Genomic DNA, 7,076 nt, shown 5'->3' on the forward strand with positions numbered 1-7,076 from the left:
ATCATTTCTTGAGAGGAGGAATAGAAGAAATTAAACATAATACAAACTTCCCTTAGCTTGGAAGATCATAAGAAACATATCTTGGAAACTTGGCATGGGAGGAGAAAGATTTGGAAGGTTTGATGGAGAAGGAGAAGAGGGAGAGTGGCGTGAGAGATAGAGAGAAGGGAGAGGAAAATATTTTCCAACAAGTGAAGAGAGAGAAATGGATAAGGGTAATAAGATATTTTGCCACCCAAAACATATAAATAATCATTTCCATGAAATTACAATAATACCCTTGCCTCAAGCGTGTTTAAAACGACTCTGATGCTTTTCCTGTAAAAAACTGACATGTCATAAAATATTTTCCATTTACTTACTTTTCTTTGAATTAAATTCATCTGACACAGTCGACTGGTAATATCTCGATACTGTCAGGTGGGATATTACAGAATTAGTCAGATCGTTCTATGATTGTGGAATGATTAAAACAATGTATCTACAAGAAGATGCAGGAAGAAAAATTTGTGAACTAGAACTTCTTCCAAAAGATATAGGCGAAATCGCTTACAAATTCAACAATAACTTTGCAAAAGGTAAATAATTCTTTTTATCTTTTACTTCAACCTACCCATGGTTCGAAAATAATGAAGTTATTAAAGTCAGACACTTAATCAAGATTGGCATTTCAAATCATTCATATCCAATAAATGATGGAAGGGATGTAGATCCTAAACCAGAATGTTTTCTGTATCAAATGGAAAAATTCTATGATACTCTCATCAGATTTGGAGTAAAATTACCAAACTTCAGGGTAATTACTGCAAAAGAAATTTTCTAGTCTATAGTGATTCAAGAAAACCAGCAAAAGAAGAACATCTTCAGCAAATTCTAAAGTTCGAAGAAAACTTTAGTGGGCTTGAAGCAGATTTGTGCCGTTTACCCGACCCAATCCAACAAGAGTGTTGTGAACACTTTCAAAAGTACAAAGGACACCAATGCAAGTGGTGCACAAAGGACATGAAAAACGTGACCGACAAAGAATCGTTGTATGACAGTGACATATCACCAAACAACGAAGAAAATGTAGAAAATTAATGGGCATGGGACCCATTTAGAGATAAGCCCTATCTCTAAGGCAATAATGTAATTTACTTTTCTACGTTTGTTTTATTTTCTTTTTCATGTAGTAAGTTGTAGCCAGCTGAAAGGATGGAGACATAATACCAACTTGTAAGTCTCTATGAACAATTTGTCGTAATTCATTTTTCGAAATAGACTTATGCATGGATGATTCATCTACATAATACCATATCAATTTGTCTTATGCATGGATGATTCATCTAACCTTATCAATACAAGTTATTCACTAGACTTTCGACCCGTGCTATCGCACGGGTCTTATCGACTGTAATAGAAAGCAATAAATAATCTTTGACCCGTGTAAGGTACGAATCTGATGTACTATTCACTATTCGAGTAAATTATTATTTATAAATTAAACATATATTAATTAAAGTTTTATCTAAAAAGGTGCAGTCTTTTTTGTTTTTTTTTTGTCCAAGATTCGAACCCCAGACCTTGCATATATTATGAATTATCCCTACCAACTGAGTTAAGCTCACAGGGTAAAAAGGTTTAGTCTAGCAGTTAATGGGTTGAGACGTTTCTTAAAAAAAAAATTGAGACATTAAAATATAAGATACTCCCTCCGTTTCAAAATACATGTCCAAGTCAACCACTTCACATATGCCAATGCACAATTTTGACCGTTAATATCTTTAATTATCTAAAGTAAAAAATTATAAAAATTTAATATTTTGAAAATATTTGTCGAGACAAATTAAACAACATCCTACATGCTAATATTTATATTTATACATTAGTAAAAAAGTATGGTCAAAGTAAGTCAAGTGAATAGTGCACATTGCAAAAATTGGACATGTATTTTGAAACGGAGGGAGTATAAGTAAGTTACTTTGAGTTGTTTGACTTGTTTTATTATTAATGACTTGAAGGTTGATCGATTAAAAAAACCTTAAACGTTGATGCTAACTGAGGTGCGTCTTTTGAATATAAAAAAAATATTCAGTGTTATACGTAATGCATAAGTGATGCAGCTTTAGAAATCGTACACAGAAGCACAGGTGAATTTGGTAACAAAGAAATTTTATATTACGATCAAAGATGAATAACTATATTTTAAACTTTATACAATAGAACAGAGAAATTTGAATAATCATAACATGACATGTGTTTCTATCACGTAATGTCTTTAAATTTGAATCATATAGCAGTATTGCATACATATTCAGATATTTTCCATTACATAAATAACAATATTTCAAACTATTTATCGATGTAAAAGTAGATTATGAAAGCCATGTAATTACAATAAAATCAATTAGAACTAAACTATACAAAGTTATCAACTTAGAATCAAGACACAATATAAATACTCTTATAACATAATCCAAATTAAATACAAAAGCACCTAAACCTCAAACACAAAAGATTGGAACCACCGCTTGACCATTTTTTTTATTTCCAAAATTTAGTAGTATGTTATCTTTATGGAAAATAGCATAAATAAATGCAATACAAAATTACATTTTCGATGCAGCTCATAAAATGAGGACGGTGCACCATTTTTTTTTATTGGAATTCAAATTGGCAAAGACTTTGGAGGGAAATTTTAGGGTTAACAATTTTAGTAATTAATGCAGCACAATTAGAGGGAAAATTCTAGGTTTAGGTGTTGCATGACCTAATAAGCTTTAAGAATAAGAGATTTGTGGAGATGCTGGTGGAGGAGAATCTCTGTGATTTCCTATGCAGCTTGTAGAGTCAAAAAAAAAATTATAATTGAAGATTTTCCATGTATAGCTTTAATTTAAGCTTTGCTTGTTTTAGATTCTTTCTCGATGTCTTCTAGATTTCTAAATCGAAGAGAAAAGCAAGTATACCAAACCCGTAAATAATAGAGGGTAAAAGAATTTAAATAATATCAAACAAGAGCAATGCTAGCTGCAGTCACTCACTCAAACACTTTTGAACAGTTGCTTTTCCATTGGACCACATCATTTAAATGAAAACATGGAGTAATCTGCAGCCAGGATGATATTTAATATAAATATAAATTAAAATACAAAGTCTTTTAATTAACTTTCTTCTCCCCTCCGTCCAAAATAAAACAAAGCTTTCTTCTCCACTCAACGTGTTGCTCTAACACCCAGATCATCCTGTACAGACAAAGCGACAACTGCCTTCATTGTCAAGCTCAACGAAATCGTGGGAAGTAAACCAGAACCACTTGGATCATTTGCACTATGGACATGTCATAACACACATATCTTCTAAAAATCGGTATGATATTGAAGCAACAGAACACAGAATCAGGTCGGATGTGGAGATATTTTCTTGCACAGAGAGATAGAGACTTTTTTGATATCAAATAACTCATTTTTTTAATATTCAAATATCAAGGAACCCATATGTAATAAAGAAGCATCAGGTCGTGTATGTATGTGTTCGAGAAGAAGATTTCTTGGTGATTCTTAGATTCATAATGATTTTTCTTTCTTTGATTTTTTTTAAGAAACAACGAGTTTTCCTTTAATTGAAACAAAACAGGTGGTGTGGTGTTTGGTTTTGAGTAGGAGACCAGTGACTTTTCAGATCTGGTGATGTGTTTGAGAAAGAGAGAAGACAAAAATATACGTTGAATCCATTGTTGCACCGCTTTCTCTTTATTTTTAGTTTTTAATTAAAGGACCGTTGTTTCGAAACCGGTAGAGCCAGTGAGCCGGTTAGCAAATTTAACATTTTTTAAAAAGCAAGCCACGTGGCCCAATGGTTGGGAAAGTATTGAAAAGCAAGTGTTTGGGCGACTGTAACTAGCATTGCTCTATCAAACAAGAGCAATGCTAGCTGCAGTCGCTCACTCAAACGCTTTTGAACAGTTGCTTTTCCATTGGTCCACATCATTTAAATGAAAACATGGTGTAATATGCAGCCGGGATGATATTTAATATAAATATAAATTAAAATACAAAGTCTTTTAATTAACTTTCTTCTCCCCTCCGTCCAAAACAAAACAAAGCTTTCTTCTCCACTCAGCGTGTTGCTCAAACACCCAGATCATCCTGTACAGACAATATGAAACTAAAACAAAATAAAAATAAACTAAACTAAAATAAAATGAATATTCACAAAGTTAAAAAGTAATTATGTAATACTCTAGACGACTTTAATCATTTGTCGATTGACTCCACATACCAACATGAATCCATCCAACGTGGTTTGTCCTTACTTGCACGCTTTTCGAGAAACTTTCTAGAAGGTCACTCATCCTAAAACTACTCGACATTAAGATTGGCAACTTAATTCCATCCAAAATCATGAAGTAGTAAATTAGCAAGCCTACTCTCACTTCTTACCATACTTACAACTTCAATAAATATTTCTAATAGTTGAATCATGGTATATTATGTTGAGATTCATGTATACATAAGTTCAAATAATAGAAAAATACATATGTTATAACTACCATATTATAGATTAAGATAAGATTATGTGATAGAATATCATATAGATTCAAAACTTTGTGAGCTTTTATAGACTTGATCGTTGTTTTTAAATATTCATCATAGTATGTTAGTATTTGTTAAAAAAGGGCATAGAAAAGCCCAAGTTTTGCACGTAATTCGACCAAGAATGGTTCTTTCCAACCACTAAGGTTTTCAGAACCACCCATGACAAACAAGAATGATTACATAATACTCTTTTTTTTTTTTTGACAAAATAATTTCATAATACATATTAATCATTTTGAAAACAATATTTTGCTTTAAATTCAATACCAGTTTACTCTATAAATATTATGTTTGAGATAAATGATTCCATAAGAAAATATTATGATTCACATAATTGTAAATTATGTAATGAAATTTTTTAAATATACATTACATGTTCATAAATATGTTCTCACTCCAATGGTGGATTATATTCGTACATAACTTTATCATGCTTTACAAATATATATTTTTCTTTTACTATCATGAAAGGTTAATTAAAATTTTTTAAAGGGAAAAGTAATGAAAAGTTAATTAAATTATATTCGCTTATTATGATTATTAAGTTTACTATATGATTCTAAAACAATTGATTGATATATTTAAGAGACATTTATTAATGATTCTAACGTTGCAAAGGGTTTTTAAAATTTCATAATGCTTAAACTATTTAATTATTTTTGTAAGACCATGAACTTTATACACTATAAAGAGATCAAGTCATTTACTATTAATTAGATGCAAATAGGAAAAAATATGGCAGAAACTCCAAAGCTGGTTTATGTTCTTGTTCTATTTCTTTCCATATTTCTTAGCATAATAGTATGTAATTCTTCTTTTCTTAAGTTTTTTGACGGTCGTTGTGAAACAGATAAAGATTGTCCAAAAGTTCCAGGAGCTAATGTCAGGTGTCGTAAAGGCCATTGTGTACAAATCTGAAACATACTAGTGAGATTAACGAGTTCTGGCTCTTTCAAGAGAATTGCACAATATACCTTATGCTAAAAAATTCCACTTGTCATTAGTTTTTGTGCATGCATTAAATATTTGTTGTCATTTAGTTTTTGTGCATGCACTAAATATTCCAATGATACTTAATTTAATCTAGTTTTATAATAATTTTATAATAAAAATAAAATTATAATTGATCAACAACTACCTAACAACTATGTATTTAACAATATAAATTATAACATACAATGAACAATAAAAAATACCCTAACATATAAATATCACATTGTCCTATTTTAAGAGAATTTGAGCACTTACTTGTTGTTTGACTTTAATGAATTTTGATTTGTTGAAGTAGGAAGAGAAATGAAAGTGTATGGTTTGTGTTTAAAAAGGAATTGGTTTGTGTTACTACGTTTCTGTATATGTGTAGAGATGAATGGCTCAAAATTACTGTTCAACAACAAATGACAAACCCATACTCAAACCCAGTCAAAACGGGGAAAACCCATCAAATTGGGTTTGTTGCCATGCCTACTATAGATATTAGTGTTCAAAGTTGAAAATACAAAATACTTAGAAATTGAAAGGGAGAAAGAATAATCCAAAAGCACAATAGAGAAAATCAAATACATGTACTTGTAGTTGTTGTTTACATTAGAAGTTATGATACAAAACTAGAGAATTGGACAATAAATGCAACAATTTACTTTCCTAAAACTGTTCAATGAGACATATTTAGCAAAACTGTATAAAGAATAAAAGAGAGTTATAGTATCAATTAAGTGAGTTTGTAACCCTGCCCAAAACTGCACTAAACTATGTATAATTGACATTAGAACAATTTTGATTAACGATTTTTTTTTTAAGAAGCTTTAGTTAACAAATTATACTTTATTTTCTACAGTCAATTTCTCTTTTCTTGCGAGTTTCTCTTTGATCTCCTTCAATTATGAAATTCCATTAGTTGAAAAGCTGTTGGAACACTAGTTAATTCTAGTGAAGAAAATTGGAAAGAAAAACACTATGAAAAAACTAGTGTGTGGGTGTGACTTAAAAATGTCCCACATTGAAGGGTCACCCCAACTAGTAAGTGTTTATATATGGGAAAAGTGACCTCCAAGGGTGTGCCCTTGGGGTACCCAATTTTGTGAACGGGTGAACGCTTAAAAAAAAAAATTGATATATATTTTTTTGTCACTTGAAAATGTTAAATTAATTAATTAATTAATTTAATCATTATCCGTAAGCGCTACGCGTAACAAATAAATTTGTTACGATCTGACCCGATCCAAAAGCATATCCAGAAACTTTCGGATATATCCAATTAAGAAACAAAACGCGTTTGCTTAAGGATTAAGCAGACTTAATCCCCAAGTCACTCGTTTTTTGTTACAAACTCTCCCTATAAAAGGAGAGCTCGCCCCATTTGATTCTTTACACCGAAAATTCACAGTCGATGCTTCTTGTGTTTTTTCCTCTCTTCTCCCTCCGACTTGTTTTTAACAAGTTTCTTCTGCTTCTACTCCTTTCTGTCCCTTCGGTATTAAGAGTGTTCTTAAGACCATA

At 31.0% G+C, this 7,076-nt stretch overlaps 1 long non-coding RNA gene across 1 annotated transcript; it reads right to left on the reverse strand.

The window, feature by feature from the left end:
- Nucleotides 1-2,588: 2,588 nt before the first annotated feature.
- LOC146926549 (uncharacterized) lies at nucleotides 2,589-6,367 on the reverse strand. The gene is made up of 2 exons (XR_015034149.1): nucleotides 5,826-6,367; nucleotides 2,589-4,127 (listed from the first exon to the last, which is right to left on the reverse strand). It is a non-coding gene; the product is annotated as an uncharacterized LOC146926549 (long non-coding RNA).
- Nucleotides 6,368-7,076: the final 709 nt, after the last annotated feature.

Source organism: Medicago sativa, chromosome 4, assembly GCF_051527215.1.
Source record: "Medicago sativa cultivar Bolivia chromosome 4, Bolivia_mono, whole genome shotgun sequence".
NCBI classification, from domain to species: Eukaryota; Viridiplantae; Streptophyta; class Magnoliopsida; order Fabales; family Fabaceae; genus Medicago; species Medicago sativa.